Source organism: Tenrec ecaudatus, chromosome 9, assembly GCF_050624435.1.
Source record: "Tenrec ecaudatus isolate mTenEca1 chromosome 9, mTenEca1.hap1, whole genome shotgun sequence".
Lineage (NCBI taxonomy): Eukaryota > Metazoa > Chordata > Mammalia > Afrosoricida > Tenrecidae > Tenrec > Tenrec ecaudatus.
Window position 1 is genome coordinate 39583378 of NC_134538.1, and position 18431 is coordinate 39601808.

Sequence of the window (18431 nt, forward strand, 5' to 3'; positions counted from 1 at the left end):
TTGTTCTTTAGTTGGCACCGTTCTGCTTGGCCTTGGCCCTGTGCCACCATGCACGGTGGTGAGCGAAGTGGTAAGGGCTGTGCCAGGGCCACTGAGTAGCAGTTCCAGGAGACCGCATTGGCTCAACAGGAGTTTTCTAACCAGGAGCGAGCTGCCTCCACCCGAAGAGCTCCCTGTTCCTGGAAAGAATTCTACTCCAGGCCAACTATCACCTGGGGAGCACCTAGCACAGTTTCAGCACTGTCCCCTGTGGGAAGAATTATTTTTTTCCTTCCTTTGAACATTTGGATGATGGTTTTATAGAGAACAGTAGTTTCTTATGCAATGATTCACATGCATTTTGCTTCGAGACCTTAGCTGTAAGCCACTCAATGTAACAGCTTCTTCTACATTTCTCCCTGGGCTCCCTGTCTCCACGTCCCCATCTGTCTGCCCCCTGCTGCCTCCTGAACTTGGCTTTTGGGAAAATGCTGCCTTTTCGGTGTACTCTGGTTGGTAGTTCTGAGGGCATGTTCCTCATGGGGGCTCACTTTATTTTTATTATTTTTAAACAGCTTTATTGGCACTTCATCCACGTATACAGTCCAGCAGTTCAATTGTGTCCAGAAGAGTTGTACAGTCATCACCACAATCAATCTTCTTCCTTGTACTCATTGCTATTAGTGTTGTTGTTATTATTATTATTTTTAATTTTGATGAAAATATACGGAACAAAACATCCTGTAGTTCAATAGCTTCTACATGTATCATTCAATGCCATTGATTATACTCTTCATGTAGTGTAACAATTATTGATATCATCTTCCAAATTATTCTCCCACCATTAACAAACTCAGCCCCCAAGCCAACACTCTTCCTCCTAATATCTGTCAACTTTAGTTTCTTTTAATTTTTTAGTAGCTTTCGTGGTATAAAATTCACATATCACACACTTTCATAGTTAAGTCACTTTCAAAAAGAGTTGTGTATGCATCATTACAGTTAGTTCTAGTGCTTTCTTTCCCCTCCTGCATCGATTGTTTGCTCCCCAACTTCCCTCATCCTCCCTATCCCATCTCCCCCCCCCCCCCATGCCTTATCGACCATTGCATCCGTTACTGTGTCCAGTAACTCCTTCTGCACTTCATGAACTGGGAAACCTAGCAAAACATACAAAGCAAAACCAACACGAAACAGGAGAAAAGAATAATAACATAAGGATAAAGATAAAAATAAAGGATAAGAGAGAAAAGACCACAAACAATATTCTTAAAAACCAGAGAAGACATTTCTGTTGTGGAACAAGTGGTAAATATTTAAGCCTAAAGCCAATTCAGGTTGGGACAAGAGGAAGGCCAATTGACCAAGTATCCTATTATACCCTGGTTCAGTCCTCCATAATCAAGTTTACAATAGTCTCTGTCTGCCTGATGGTACAGCTAAAGTTTGACTCCTTCGTCTGTGGCTCGAGGGGATCTGCCAGTGGCCTAATCTGACCAGATACTCTGGAGACGGGTCTTGGGCTCCCACTGTCCTCCAGAGCCTTCTACAAATTGGGTGCTCACAATTTAAGCTCTGATACTTTTCCCTGTATCATGTTTGGATTTTGTTATTGTCATCTTTGGATCCCACAGGCTGATGTGCTTCTTCAATACGGACTTAGTTGATACCTAGATGGCTGCTTGTTTGTTTGGTTTTTGTTTTTTTTCAGGGTTTTAAAGCAAGCTCTGGCTAGTTTTGTTTATTTCTGGTTTGTTTTAAAATTAAACCATTTATTTTTATTTTAATAAATCATTTTATTGGGGACTCTGATAGCAATCCATGCATCAATTGTATCAAGTACATTTGTACATATGTTGCCATCATCATTTCCAAAACATTTTCTTTCTACTTGAGCCCTTGGTATCAGCTCCTCTTTTTTATCCCTCCCTCCCCCACCCTACCACCCTCATGAACCCTTGATAATTTATAAATCAATTTTCTTATCATATTTTACACCATCTGCTGTCTCCCTTCACCCACATTTGTTTTTCTCCTCCTGAAGGGTGGCAGTTGGGGTTTTAAGATGACCATTGGGATCAGTTCCCCTTTTCTCCTCCTCCTCCTGCCTCACCTTCCCCTACCCTCATGGTATCACTACTCTCATGATTGGTCCTGAGGGGTTGTATGTCCTGCATTCTGTGTGTCGAGAGCTCTTATCTGTATCAGTGCACAGGCTCCAGTTTAACCGGATTTGTAAGGTAGAACTGGGGTCATGATGGAGGTGTGTGGGTGAGGGGGAAGGAAGCATTAAATAACTAGAGGAAAGTTGTGTGTTTCATCGGTGCTATATTGCACCCTGGCTGGCTCGTCCCTTCCTTGCGACCCTTCTGTGAAGGGATGTCCAATTGTGTACAGATGGGCTTTGGGTCTCCACTCTGATGCCTGATACCTCTGGCCAGTTTTATTGGGAGAAAAGAGGGCAGGATTTCTTTTCGCCCTCAGCTCTGGCACGTTCTCACGTGATCAGCACCCCCGGGTCGACCATGGCCGTGTGCACGCTCTGCAGGACTTGTCGCCCATGTTACGGCCACTGCAGTGACGGCCACCGGTGTGGGCCGACGTGGTGCAGTACTCGATTTCGGGTTTCCTCTAGGCTGGGCGGTCATTGGCCACAATGACCAGTTTCACTCTGCCCTGCCCGACCATCTTCAGCGTCTGCTTGTGGCCCAGCATGTATTTCCCATTTTTCACGAGTTGAAGCCCGGAGTTGATGGACTCCAGCGACTTTTCTGTCTTCTTTGCTGCCCCATCTTCCAGTCTTAGGTGTGGGGTTCCCCAGCCAAGAGCAGCCGTCCAGATGGCCGAGAAGGGAGAAACAGCTGATGGCAGCTTGAATACAAGCCCTTCAGACCGCACACACTATCGCAATTGTTAGCTGGCCGCCAGCGCTTTCTTCCCACACTGTGCTGGAGCAGCCTTCTCTTCCGTGATCGCTTCGTGATGGCCAGGATCGAGTAGGACCTTGTTACCAGAAATCACTGTGCCTGGATTGGGCATAGAATTCAGTGGGTGCCCAGAATCCATCTGTTTGTCCACGGGTTACAGACCACTCTGGTTTACTTTGGTGGTTACAGATGACTCTGGTTTACTTATGACAAAAACCAAGAAGAAGAAGAAAAACAACAAGAAAACAACCCTCCCCCCAACTAAAAATAAAACAAACAGAACAGAAAAACATCACTCCCCTGGGGCACAGGGCGATTTCATTGATAACATCAATAATTCATCTAATGGCTTATAACGGTAAGGTACTCCTGATAGGAAGAGTTTATTGAGTATATTTCAGCTGCGAGCTGCAGTCCTTGAGTTGCTGCTTTGTGCAGATTGATTTCTTAATTGATGGAGCTCTGTTTACATTGAGCATGGGGGTTAGTGCTAGGGGAAATTTCCTGTAACATTCTTTACATTAACATTCTTTTACCTATTAGATTAATACCTATCGTATTAATGCAAGGGGAGCATTGATGTATTACATATATGGTGACTCTGGGTCTCCGTTCATTGGATACCCACTAAGCCAGGGGCCCCACCCAAGGTCCAATGACAACCATTTCCACAGTCTTGTCATGAGCACGCTTTGTTTCCTCTCCCAACAGGGAAATTCAGTCCTAAATCTAAGGGTACGGGTAGTTTTGAGGTAGGGCCCAGTCCATTCAGTTGAGCTTCCACATGGAGTCCTTCTGGTGTGGCCCTTGGGGCATGCCATGCTCCCTGTAAGGCCAGCGTCTAAGGTCATTATCGTGCTTAGTCCATGGTGTGGTTCACTGAGGGCTGGGGGAAAGCGTGTTCAAAGGGTCTACCCAGGAACAGAGAACTGGGTTTTTTCTCCCCTTAGCTTTCCTACAATTGCTATGTAGCACCCCTTCCCGACGTGAGGTTCCTCCTCCCCATTTACCACCATACCCACCATCAGAAACGTGTTTCCTCTGAAATACTGATGCTCCCCTCCCCTGGTGATTTTCCAGTGAGATTCTCCTCTAATTCCTATTGGGGGAGGGGGGACGGGGCACCTTTATAGGTCTGTCTGTTCTTTGACTAAAAGGGTATCTCTAGGTGTGGGTTCAGTTCCAGGTCTGAGAGGTTTTTAGGAGCCATAGGTGCTACCAGATTGGTAAACCCGGTCTTTTTTAATGATTCTGAATTTTACCCAGCATTTTTTACCCACTCTGTCCAGGGCCTTCTGTGTGATCCTGATAAAGGTGGTTATTGGGTAGCTGGGCACCATCTAGTCCCTCTGGTCTCCGTCTGGTGGAGGCTGTGGCTCCTGTAGTCCATTAATCTTTTGGACCAATTCAAGGACCAGCTTCCTTGAATCTTTGACTTTCTTCACTGTTCTTGGCTCCAGACAGGATCCAAGAGGGCTGGATCTTAGAGGGCTGCGTGCCAGCTTTTAAGACCCCAGAAGTTATTCACCAAAGCAGGATATAGAACATCACTTTATGTGGATCAATATATTCCCTGAGACAATGGTTTAAAACCCTCAAGTGCTGTGACTCAGTCCCTCATGGTGATTATGTCTAACAAGTTTGCATAATTTTATGCCCTGTATGCTAAACTGTTTACCTGGACATATTTGCAGCACATACATATACATATGTAGAAATATTATATGCGAGCCATATCACATTGGCTATACTCTCATACATAATTTGAATGAATTAATATTCATTAATTAATGTTCTCTATTTTATTCCTTTGGGTTCTAATATCCATTGAAATGGCTACACAGAAATTCACAGACAAAATTCATGACTGAAGGGTTTATTAAGGAAATTAACAAGTTGTAAGGCAGGAAGAAATGCTCAGGGTGGTTGTTTCCCAGAACACGTTACATGTTACAAAGTTTCAGGTTTGCTAATAAATGTCCAAAGGCGTACACCACTCTGCTCTCAGCCTTAACCAGAAGGCATTCAGCTCAAGTTCTGGAGGTCAGCAAACCCAGCTCCCTGAATGAAGTGCCTACAGGCACCCTACTCCAATAAGCCTCACCCAGAAGACCCTCAGCTCCACTTCCACGAGTCAGCAAATCCAACTTCCCCAATTAAGCACCGAGGGGCACCCCACTCTGCGAGCCAGCCTCCTGCGCAAAAACATTCGTCTATGGATGGGGAAGTCCATCATTCTATTCCATGCTCTGCCTCCTGGTTCTGCTGGTGCTCCTCTGAAGGTACAGCTGTCACCTGGATCCAAAGGTTCACTGTGCAGGAACCTCGGGTCCAGAGGACTTGCTCCCCTCTGGTTCTTGTTGATAATGAGATCCCTCTCCTGCTTCTCAGAGGGCTCATTTTATACACAGCAGGATTCCACTCCAGGGAACCTTTACCCAATTACTCACAGATGAATCCTCTGAGTCTCTTCCTCCACCCTATTACCAGACCCGTGCAGGGAAAGGTCGTTTGGTGGAGTTAGAGACTTTAGTTAGAAGAGCCATATTAAATAATTCACTGCCCCTGCACCATTGCAGACCCGCTCAGCGTACATCTCCTTACCTACATATCCATTTATAACATGCTGATTATTACTGCTATGGAATGACTGGGCAGGAAATAGTTTCCTCTTGTTACATTTTACTCGTGTATACCTCCCACTGGCTTCCTTTGCCTTGGCCATGCTATGCTGACCTGCCGCTCCCAGTGTTTTGCCTTCTCCTGCGCCAAAGTTAATCCAAATCTGCTCTCTAGTTAATGACTTTCCCTCCATCCCCCCGTGACGCTCGGAGAATATTTCTTTCTCCATGGAGACTTTTTCTTGCCTCTTTATAGTAGTGTTCTCACACAATGTCTGTCCTTTTGTGATTGAAGGATGACGGGATGTCGTCTCAGGTACTTTGGCCATGTTGTCAGGAGAGAACAGTCGCTGGAGAAGGACATCATGTTGGGTAAAGTGGAGGGCAGCGAAGAAGAGGAAGGTCCTCGAGACGATTGGCACAGTGGCTGCAACAACAGGTCAAGCCTAGAACGACTGGGACGATGGCCCAGACGGAGCAGTGTTTTGTTCTGTGGTGTACTGGGTCGCTATGAGTCAGAAGCAACTCAATGGCACTCAGTGTGTTAGTCTGAGAAACTAAAGAAACAAATCCAGAGACACCCATGTGTATGAGAAAGAGCTTTATATAGAAGGGTAATTGTATATTAAGAAAACATCCCAGCCCAGTCCAAATCAAGTCCACAAGTCCAATATTAGACCATATGTCCAATACTAGTCTATAAATTCCTCTTCAGACTCATGCAACACGTGCAATAACACTGAATGCAGGAAGATCACAGGCCAGGGGGTGGAAAGTCTTGTGGATCCAGTGGCAGTGGAAGCAGCACAGCACTGCCGTGGGTCTACACATGACTCCTCCAGCCCCAGGGCTCTGGCTCCATAGCATAGCTCCATGTGGCTTGTCAGCAGGAAGACAAAGCAGAGAGAGATAGTCCGTCTGACCTCTAGTGAGCTATTTATCTCCAAATGAGCCTCCAAATGAGCTGTGACTTGATTGACACCCTTTTAATATCATCAGGTTGACACCAGATTATGTAACTATCAAAGGCACCTACCAACAACAACAACAATTTCACTCAGTAGCATGTCCTCCAGGTTCATTCTCCCTCCCCCGCCCCAGGTGCATTCTTGTGAGCCGTTTTGTGGCTCCATCGCTATCCTATATGTCAGAAGAATTTCTATCCTCCAGGAGAAGCTAGCCAACAGAGCCTCTAGAGTTTCTTCCTGCTTCATGATGTCATGGGCACAAGGATACTGCCTGCCGCCTGCCACGCAGAGTGTGGTCCTGGGACCTGCAGCATCAGCACCAGCTGGGCGCTGGTGAGAAAGGCAGAGCCTCAGACATCACCCTAGGACTATGGGAGGAGAACCTGCATCGCCACAATTTCTGGTGATTCATTGCACGTTGCCGTGTGAGAGGCATTGCTCTTATCATCCCCCAATAACCTCCTCTCTTCTCACCAGTAACTCCTGTTCTAGACTGACAAGAGCTAGATGTTTAAGGGCTTAGTTGGAGTGTATAAAAAACAAACAAACAAACAAACAAACAAACCCCACAGCCCTCAAGTCAATTCTGACTCACAGTGACTCTAAACAGGTTTCTGAGGCTGTAAATCTTCCCAGGAGCTGACAGCCTCATCCGTCTCCCTCAGAGCAGTTGGTGGGCTTGAACTGCCAACCTTGTAGTTAACAGCCCAATGCTTACCCAACAATGCCACTCAGGAACTTTTTGGAAGTTATGAACTTAGGGAAGAGTATTGATCTAAAATTAATGGAATAAAAATCAATACAAAAATAAAACAAAAAATGAACACAAAGAAAAGGAAAAACAAAAAAGGTAACTAAAATTGTGATCACAAATGATTCAGGATTCGAATAAAGCTGGCTGAGGGCTCTAGGTCATTCCTGGACATTGCTCAGACTCAAGGGCCATCTGTGGGTTGGGGCCTGGGTGAGGAAAGGGTCCACGAGGGCTCAGGGCCAGTCTCAGAGTGCCCTTCTGTGCCCACAGAGCGTAGTCCCTCCAACAAAATAAGTCTCCCTGGCTGGCCGGGGCTTCCTGGGAGCTTGCTGCAGGCTGAAGGGAGCTCACTGGGATGAGGAGTCTCTTTTTGTGGGAGGGCAGAGGGAGGCCTACGTGAGCTCTGGCAGGCTCGAATTCTGAGTCACAGTGCTGCAGCGTGGAGGGCGGGATGCCAGTCAGTCACATCGTCAGTAGGCATTTGTGCATGGAATCAAACATCATCAGGTTAATCTGTGCGGTGATGAATTGGGGTGGGAGCCATGCGAGAATCACGTGGTAAGGGTGCTCCCCCGGGCTGGGCTGCAGCCTGATCTGAGAATACCGAGGCACGGAGCTGAAGGCCTCTGCAGGGTCCAGAGGCAGATGATGGGAGGTTATGGATTGTCTCCCCTCTGTCAGGCTCTTGCAGGGGTGGGCATATGGCACCCCTGCCCCCTGTCCTTCAAGGAGCTGTTGGTCCGGCGGCGGGACGGGACGGGGGTGTGTGTGCTGGATAAATGCCTACATGGCTCTGAAATAAGGCGGTGGTCCCCAGAAAGCGTGGCTCGGTGTGCCTGGTGGCTTCACACTGTCACCAGAGTAAGTGTGTCTCCGTCTCAGGGAGCCTCCTGAAGAAGTCCTGCTCCCGAAAGGATGCTTCTGAACTTGACCAGGGCCTCCCACAGACAAGGCCTGGACAAGGTCTCACCACTTGCCTGCTTTCCAGTGGCTTCTTTTAAACATTCGTTCCAGCTATTGGCTTTTCAGAGTAGAACTTTTGTAAGTTTCCAGCGGATTTCCTCATTCTCACTTGTATTATTCCCAATTGTTTTTCATTTTTACAAAAATTAGAAGATATTTTTTCCTTATTAAATAGTCTCATTTTAAGTCTTATCCTTTCAAGTCTTTTAAGCTTTCTGGCTTCCTTGTGCACATCTTTTTTAATGATCTGGTGTTTTTGTGTTGGTTCCCTGTAATTTCAAAATTCTATTTTTCTGACTAGAAAAGTGTAAGGAATTTTCAATATGACATGTTTGGAAAATAGAAGAAAGAAGAAAATTAAAAGAGTCCTTTCAGTACCCTTGAGAGTCATAGAGGCATCTAGGATAGAGTAGAAAGGCTTCTGAAGCCATCATCTTCACAGAATCAAATCACATCCTTCTCCCATGGAGCAGCAAGGGGATTTGAACCTCCAACCTTTCCATTAAGCTGAGCGCATAATCAGGGCCCCACAAGTGAGAATCAGCTCAATGGCACAGCACCCAGGTTACCTACTGCTGCTATTTCATTACGTTCTCCTCAACCATTTTCTTTTTTAATTTATAAATACTTGTATGCATCTCTTTAACCCTTTTATCTACAAAAGGTGGGCTGCAAATATTTTTCTGTGATTTGGTATTTATTGAAAATATTTTGGGGGTTATTTTGTCACTGTAAAACTAGCATATGCTTGCTGTGAAAATGTCTAACAATACTGACAGGATTACAGCAAGCAGGGAGTCCTTCTCCCTCCCAGAGCCACCTGGTTGGTAACAGCTGGGGGCTGGAGGCTGCTCAAAGGTGCTTTGGAATAAAGGCCTGGTGATTGACTTCTGAGAAACCAGCTGCTGAAATCCCCACAGGCGCAATCCTAAGCTGATCACCATCGGGTGTCAGGAGTGACACCAACCCAATGGCAGCTGGCTCACCCCCCACCCCTGTCCCTGCTAAGATCCCAACCCAGAGGTAACCACTGTGTATACATCCTTCTAGACTTTCTAAATGTATTTCCCTAAATATTGTAACCAGTGGTTCTACCAGACTCACGATTTGCAACTTGCCTTTCTCTTTCACAAGGCACCATGAGCTTTTCTGAGGTTAAGCCCTGAGTGGGGTCGAGGTGGACTTTTGAAAGGACAACAGCCAGGGTGAGGCTATGGCCCCACACCTGGCACCCAGGAAGGGGAACTTGCCAGTCATGCAGAAAGATCCCAAAAGAAACTGCTTGTGTGGACCAGAGGCAAAGAGGATTAAAACCCTGTTTCAGGATTGCCTGGGCAAATGCCTGATACCAGAGCCACCTAGATTTGAGAACCAGCACAAAATTTGTGCTCTGGTGCCTCCCTCCTCTGCTTTATTTCCCTACAAGTACTGCAGGGTGTGGTTTCAGCCAGCAGTGCCAGGTGACGGCAGGCGGGGGTGTTCCCATGTGACTTTCCAGAATCCTGGTGCCCTCTCAGGAGAAGCTAGGAGAGCCAGTCTGTTCAGGTTGGAGATCTACCAGGAAGGATATTTTGTTGTGGTGATGGTTGTTTCATTTAAAGTCTCTTGGATGCCATTGCAATGATGATCACAACTAACCTTTACATAATTACAACGAACATGCACAGTTCTGAATATATGCTTTATGTATACCAACTGATTTAATTTCTCCAACAACCTGGGAAGACAGACAGGATTGTAATCTGATTTTAACTTAGTAGGATCGTACAGATAAGAAAACGATCGGAAATCGGGCAGTCCACATTTAAGCCCTGCTCTTCACATAAGTGCTACAGGTAGAGAAACGACCTGGATATCAGGACTGAACCATTGGATTTGAAGGCTGACAACCATAGTCCTGAGGGACATCCAGGTCAACTGGCAGCATCTTGTGCCTAATGGAAGGACATGCTCAGCATATGGGGTAGTTACATTATCTGTTGTCAATTTGAGACTTGAGTGAAGGGGTGGCGTTTAGTCTGTCAATCAGATCGCAGCTTGATGACCTCATTCAGAGGTGCTCAGGAGATAAATAGCTCGCTGGAGGCGGGACACACACACACACACTCCCTGTGCCAAGACATTACTGAGGATGAGCCTCATGGAGCTACACTGGTGCAGTCAGAAATCAGAGAGCTGGAGAAGTCATGTGGAGACCCACACCAGTGCTGGGATGCTTCTACTACCACTGGATCCACAAGACTTTCCATCCACTGGCCTGTGATCATCCTGTATTTGGTGTCATTGCATGTGTTGCAGGAATCTGAAGAGGACTTTAGAGAGTGGTATCTGACAAATAGGCTAATGTCAGACTTATGGACTTGATCTGGACTGAGCTAGGCTGTTTTCCCAATACTCAATTGCTCTTGTATATGAAGTTCTTTCCTATACACATATGAGTCTCTATGAATTTGTTTCTCTAGTCTATCCAGACTAACACACACTGGCTTGATTGCTTTGGAGGTCTGAAGAATGGCACCATGTCTCATCACCAGTAATGACCTTGCAGAAAGTCTGGGTCAATTCGGAGCTGTTCTTTCAAAGCTCAGCGTGTTTCCATTCAGCACTCTTTTTCCTGGTCAGTTTCAGGACCCAAGGCACAAATTTGCCAGCGACCCTTCTCATTCTTAAATCTTCCTTTACAATTCACTGATAAAATCCAGATAACTTCCTCATCTCTTCAATGGTCTTGGAGCACAAGTACCTGAATTTTGTCAACATTTTTGTCTCTTTGGAATGTTGACAGATATCTAGAATGATGTTTATCATCAACTGATATTTTACCTTTTATGAAATGAGAAAACCACTGTACACTTGAGTTTTCCCATAGCACTGTCCTTGTAAGCTGTATTCAACATCATAACAGTTTCTGCAGCATTTTTCCCAAGCAGGAAACAAACTTTCACAGCTGCACGGTTCTCTTAAATCAGCCACCCCATAAAACGAAGTTAGAGTGAAACTTCTTTTATGAAAAATTCGCTGTGACCAGAGAGAACCTTCCCAGGAGACACCACTGGGTACACTAACTCAGAGCGAGTTGCTTGATGCTCGCATAAAGGGGAAAATGCATACCACCAAAGCTCTGCCCTATGGAGCCTTTTCCCAGTTTTTTTTGGGGGGTACCCGCTCATATTAACAGCATGGCTGCAGCAATGGGCTCAAGTGTAGAGACAATGGTGAGGATGGAGCGGGCCTGGGCAGTGTCTTGTTCTGTTGTGCTCTAGTGGTAGGACCGACTTGGTGGTACATAACAACGATAGATCCTAAAGATAATGTTTTACATCCTAGTCTGCTAAATAGCATCTAGGGTCTGAAAAACTTGCAAGTGGGCATCTAAGAAGCAACTGTTGGTCTCTTCCTGCCTGGAGAATAGGAGTCCTGTGTTAGACAGGGTTCTCTAGAGAAACAAAACCTAAATTCTAATAATTATATATATATTAATACAGATAGATATATAACGTAAGGAATAAGCAGTTAATTAAATTATAAAGCAGTACAAATGGCTCAGTGCAACTCACTCCGTGAGAGAGTTGTGAGACACTGGCAGTCCTTCAAGTCTTGAGGGCCGCCAGGTAGTCCTCTATAGAGCAATTTAGGCTATCTGGGCACAGGCAGCAAACAGCAAGGCAGGGCACAAACAGTCAGCCAGATGTAAATTCCAATTGTGTAGTGAAGCAAGTCTTGAAGGAACCTCAAATTACAGCGACACAGTCCATGGGTTAGGTTTCCCACAGGTAGTGTGACTTGCAAATTGAGGCACAGAACAAGCAAGGCAGCCGCATACTGGTCCGGTGATCAAAGAGCAAACAACAAGAAAGGCGAGGCTCGCCAAACCATTTATCTCTCTGCCCTTCAATTAATCCCACACATGTTTATCAGCCAGTTTGGCACAAAAAACTAACTACCAAGAAAACCAAAGCCTCAAGGAAGCAATTAGTCCAAAGGAAGAATGGCCCATTAACAAAAAAAGCCTGTTCTAACCTGAGACCAGAAGAACTAGATGGTGCTCAGTTCCCACTACCAACCACTCTTAAAAATTTTATTCTTGTTTTGTTTATCTTTAATCATTTTATTAAGTGCTCATACAACTCTTATCACAATTCATACATACATCAATTGTGTAAAGCATATTTGTACATTCATTGCCCTCATCATTCTCAAAACATTTGCTCTCCACTTAAGCCACTGGCATCAGCGCCTCATTTTCCCCCCTCCCTCCCTGCTCCTCCCTCCCTCATGAACCTTTGATAATTTATAAATTATTATTTTGTCATATCATGCCCTGTCCGACATCTCCCTTCACCCACTTTTCTGTTGTCCATACCCCAGGGAAGAGGTCACATGTAGATTCTTGTAATCTGTTCCCCCTTTCCAACCCACTCTCCGTCTACCCTCCCAGTATGGTCACTCTCACCACTGGTCCTGAAGGGATCATCCACCCTGGATTCCCTGTGTTTCCAGCTCCTATCTGTACCAGTGTACATCCTCTGGTCTAGCCAGACCAACCACTCTTAAGAATAGGAAATAATAGAATGGATTTTTGAAAAAAGCCAAAAGAAAAATATCAGACATTGCTCTGAAAGAGACTAGAGGAGATTCAGGAAAAAAGAAAATAAAGCAACGCACGAGCCGGCCGAGCCAGAACCGTGGGGCTGGGCTGGAGTGAAGGTGGCTACGAGCCCTCGTGCTGGGATGACAGAAGACGAACCTGATTCTAAGAGCCCGAAGGCTGGGGGGAGGGCTCCGCGAGGGCCCCCCCCCCCAGGTAATGCGGAGGCGGGTGAGCCCACCACCCTTCTTCAGAGGCTCCAAGCTACCATTTCCAAGGCCTTGCGAACAAAGTGGAGGGGATTCTGCAAGATGTACAGAAATTCTCAGACAACGACAAGCTGTATCTCTACCTTCAGCTCCCCTCAGGGCCCAGCACTGGAGACAAAAGCTCAGAGGCCAGCACACTCAGCGACGAGGAGTATATTTATGCTTATAAGTGGATCCGCAACCACCTGGAAGAGCACACAGACACCTGTCTGCCAAAGCAAACTGTGCACGAGCCTCGCCTGTTGCAGCCCACTCAGCACAGCCAACTTTGGCAAAGCCATCAGAGAGATTTTCCCTGACATCAAGGCCCGGAGGCTGGGTGGCCAGGGCCAGTCCAAATATTGCTACAGTGGCATACGAAAAAAGCCCATGGTATGTATGCCACCCCTGCCCGGACTTGACCTGAAGGGCCCCCGAGAGCCCAGAAATGGGCCCAGAAGTGACCCAGGCACCGCGGGATGAACTGGTAGATGCAGCCTGCGCCCTGACCTGTGACTGGCCAGAGCCAATCCTGAAACGGTCCTTCAGTTCCATCGTAGAGGTCGCCCGCTTTCTGCTTCAGCAGCACCTCATCTCTGCCAGATCCGCCCATGCGCATGTGCTCCAGGCCATGGGGCTTGCTGAAGAGGATGAACATGGCCCCCGAGAACGGTTATCGAAATCCAAGAGCGGTGTAGAGAACCTGGAGGGCGGAACCCGAAGAAATCAGAGGGACCAGCCCAGCCTTCCAAGGAATTGGAAGCCCGGGCTGGGCCTGGCCCCCTAGGGCGTGGAGAACGGGAGAAGAGTGTAGTCGAGAGCCCGGCCCCAGCAGCCAGTGACCCCCAAGCTAAGTCCCTGGTGGCTCGACTCCCTCTGCTCCTCCCCCGGACCTCTTGCTCACATATCCAGTCAATTCGAGTCTCTCCACCTATTCTGGCCCCAAGCTCTCTCAAGGCCCCTTAAAAGTGGCTACATTGCCTTTGCCCAGCAGGGCTGGGGTTCCTCAGGCGGCAGTGCCCATCATTAGCATGACCTTACCAGCTGTCCCGCCTTTTCCTGGGACTGGTGAGCTCCACCTGTGGGTCTCCCTCAGCCCGAAGCATGGAGAACAGGGAGGTAGGCACAGCCAGCGACCCGGGACCCCATGACAAGGGCGTCAAGAGGACCGCTGAAGGACCTGTGAGGGAGGCCAGGGGGCAGGGCCTGCCAACAAAAGCAGCGAAGCAGGATGGAGAGGATGTAGGAGCTGATGCCAAAAGAAGGTGGGGGAGTCCTCGATAAAAATCAGGTGGAAGCGGGGGAAAGGCATTCTAACCCCGGAGAAGTCAGCAGCTGCCCCCGACTCTGCCCGGTCAAGGTTACCACTGGAGACATGGCGCTCTGGAGCGGCAAGCAACTCCTCGGGAGGGTCGGAGGGGACAGGGCTAAAGGGTGAGGCCGAGAGGGGGACAGTGCTTGCCCAGGGTCAGGAAGATGGCGCTATTCCCAAAGGAGTAAGGGGCTCTAGTTCTCGACATGCCAAAGAAGCAGGGGAGAAAATTATTGTCACCCCCAAAGTGAGTGTCATCAAGGGCAGTAGAAGCCCCAAAAGAGGCCCTTCCGTTGGGAAAGGGAGAGGCAGAGAGTGCCACACAGGATAGCAAAGGCTTCAAGGGGCATGTGCTTCCAAGTCCCTTACCCCATGACTGGAAGGACCCCAAAGCAACCCCCTCGTGAAAGGTGGGGAAGAGAATTTAAGTGTGTATACATACATATGTCAACTCTGCCTGCTTAGTAGAAGCCCCTTTGCACTTGCTTCTCATTTGACCCATTCTCTGTACAGCTGCTGAGTCACCTCGTCTTGCCTCTGACCCCGCCAGCTTGATACCTTTGCCTTCTATGTCACTAACAAAACTCTAGTGACCTTCTTACCTGGATCCCTGTGCTAATCTGTGGGAAGAGAGGGCTAGGTAGGATAAGTATGATGGATGTAAAGCTTAGGAATCTTGGTTTTAAATCATAAAAAAACCCAACTCAAACTGGCTTAAGAATCAAAAGGCTTTATTGTCACAGATACCTGTAAACTTCAGAGGTTAGGGTTGGCTCCAGGTGAAGCTTGATCCAGGAGCTCAGTCTATGTCAAAGTACCTAATTTATTTTATTCTTTATGCTCCACTTTCTGTAGGATCACCTTAAGGCCGGCCACCTCGTGACTGCCAGCGCTCCTGGGGTTCCATGTGCCCTCGTTAAGTGGGGGTTCTTTGTGACGGGGCTCCCAGCATAAGCCCTTTAGATCCACTCTGCTCAGGTCAGCCTGAGATATACATCCATCCCTAACCAATCCCTGTGGCCTGAGGACGATGCATGCTCATTTGCTTACTCTACACCATGGACTACACTGTGCTTTCTTTAAAAAGGCCAGTCTCTTCAGTCACCAGGCCTAAATGAAAACCGTAAGGGGGGAGTTGCAGAGGAGGATGCTGCTAAGAAAGACAAGTGATCAGCGAGACCTACTGCCTGTATCCATCATAGTCTTCCTCTTGATCGGGTCTCAGAAGGAACAAGAAGGGGGTCATTCCCCTTTAGGGACTCGCTCTCTAGGCTCCGTATGAAGAATGACAGTCCCTTGCTTCCATCTCTTCTCAGAGTGGAGCAGCTTCCCTTTCGTGTTTCTGAACTTCCCTTTTCCCCTCATTACTAGTACACCTCCCCCACCATCTTTCACCAGGACTAGTAAAGCTATTGACTTCCTCTTCATTTCATTAAATTCATTCTGTATCCCCCCCCCCAAGAAAAGAGACTAGAGGAGCCCCAAAGACCATTGCCCTGGGTCAATGCCTAACTTGAGACTACAGACCCTTCTTGATGTCAGCATAGCACCATAAAGCAAACACTAACGCCCATGAAGAACATGCTTCCTAGAATAACCGACCACATGCGACTCACAGGACAGCATGTGCCCAAAGCCCAAGATGAGAGGGCAAGGAGGGACAGGAACAAGAAATGAGGAAACCCAGGGACGAAAGAGGGAGAGTGCTGACACATTGTGGGGGTTGCAACCAATGTTAGGGAACTCTTCCTCTGTGGATTATTGATTGGAAAACTAATTGGCTATGGAAACTTCTACTAAAGTTAAGTGTTAGAAAAAAAACCCAACAAATCGGATTGTAACCATGGTGCTACTCTGTCTCCCTTGCTAGTTTGTGTTGGCTTCTGCTGTCTGCATCATCTAGGTTTAACCCTTGGGCTCTTGGAGCAGTTTCATCCTGCACCATGCTGCTAAGGTGCGACACTAGCCGGAGGCTGCAAAGTAATGACCATGCATTGTTCCTGTCAGTCACCTCACAACCTTGCCAGCGCACATTGCCAATGGTCAGTCATGTCACAACCTCGTGAGCATGCATTGTCTTTTGTTTTCTGGTCAGGAGGCCTAACAAGATCTGAACTCACAGATCAGGCCTTGGCTGTCGCAGCCTCATTCAGGACTGTGGAGTAGAAGCTGGATCGAACCAGACATAGAGTATGAGCTGAGGCTGGTCATCTGGAGACATGGAGTAGATAAGCAATCCCTGTGTAAGGTCAGAAGGTGAGGTATGGCCAGTCCCGCCCCAACTTAGCCTGTGAGCTTCGGAGAACTACAGGACAGTGGATGGAGGCAGCCCACAGGAAGATCCCGCATGGGCATGTCCTCTTAACACATTGACCCTACACCCTTCTAAGCAGGGTCCATTTCAAGCTTATCACCTCCTCCCAGGTCGGGCTTGGGAGGGGCTGAGAGGCCTAAGAGAAGCAGAAGTACACACAGAACTAGTGTATTATTTTTACCCACTGCATGACACTCAATCACAAGGCTTTATCTAGTCACGAACATTTAGATTGTCTCTCTTTGTTCTATTAAAAGCAAAGCTGCGGTGAATAAATTCTACTAGCCTCCACTGAGCACTTCATTTTCCCCAGGTCTGCTTTTACATACTCCGGTACGTTGTATAGGTTTTATTACTAGGCAGTGCACGTTTCATGTGCATTGCCCCGCCCCCCGCCCCCTAGGCAGGTTATAGTTGTTATTGGTGGGGACTTGGGATGGCCTTTTAAATGCATACATTGTATTTTGATATTTCCAACTCGGCCACTTTCTCCTCTTGTGCCCAGCTTGGCAACAGTAGGGGTCCTTGTGGGTTAGAAAGACCTGTCCTTTAAGAGTATGGAAGTACTTGCGTACATTTTCTTTTAAAATGTACCTGTTTTTACCCACTCAATGTGATTAAACATTCTGTGTTTGTTTGTTTGTTTACTGTGAGAGTTCCTTTAGCACACTGTATGTGAAAACTGGACACTGACCACGGAGCACAGAGAAGAATGGATGCATCCGAATGACAGTGTTTATTGAAGAATATGAACATTTCCATGGATGGTCAGAAGAACAGGTACATCTGCTTTAAAGAAATGCAGCCAGAATTCCCCTTAGAAATGAGGATGGAGAGGTGCTTACTGCGAACACGTCATCAGGAAGGGACCAGACGTTGCAGAGGGTAAAATAGAGGGTCAGCGAACAAGTGGAAAACCTTCAACCAGAGGGACTGACACAGTGGCTGAAACAATGGACTCAAACGTAATGCCAATTGTGAGCAAGGCACAGGACTGGGCAGTGTACATAGAGTTACCACAAGTCAGAACTAACTCAGTGGCATCTACCAGCCACAACAGAAAGCTCAGCTTCATCACCCAAATTGTTAGCCACTGGAACCGATGAAATGTATTGAGCTGTCTGTCTCCCCTACCATGATGTGAAATCTACCTTGATAATACAACAGATTCTTCTATTTATTGAATCTCTTTTCCAATTTTCTCTCCTGATTCATTGATCTGTTGGTTTATTCCTGGATCAGTACTAGGACTTTATTTCTTATTAGAAAAGCTATAAAGGCTTATTACAGAAAGATCAGCAAACACACAGATGCAAATACATACACACATAATAAGCAAAACTCACTTATGATACCATCTACAGATAAGTATCGATTTTGCCTTGGTGTCTATTGCTGCAAGTGACTTAATTTATGTGAGTGTGTATAAATATATATTCATAAAGTAAGTGCCATACAAACAGTTATGTAAACATTTCATTTTCATGATGTATCAGGAGTGTTATCAGTAAAAAAATAATGCTTCTTTAAAAACTTATTGTGGAATCCCCCAATACAATAGCACCTCGCCCTGCTAAGCAGCCATTGCAAGATACCCATCTTCCCGACATGATCACTGAAGACAGCCGTGTGTGTAAGCAAATGGGGTGAAGAAAGCTGATGATGCCCGGCTATCAAAAAAAGATATAGCGTCTGGGGTCTTAAAGGCTTGAAGGCAAATAAGCGGCCATCTAGCTCAGAAGCAACAAAGCCCACAG

General features: G+C 46.9%; 1 pseudogene; it reads left to right on the forward strand.

The window, feature by feature from the left end:
• The first annotated feature begins 12943 nt into the window (after positions 1-12943).
• On the forward strand, positions 12944-14767 carry LOC142457238 (DNA-binding protein RFX5 pseudogene; annotated as a pseudogene).
• Positions 14768-18431: the final 3664 nt, after the last annotated feature.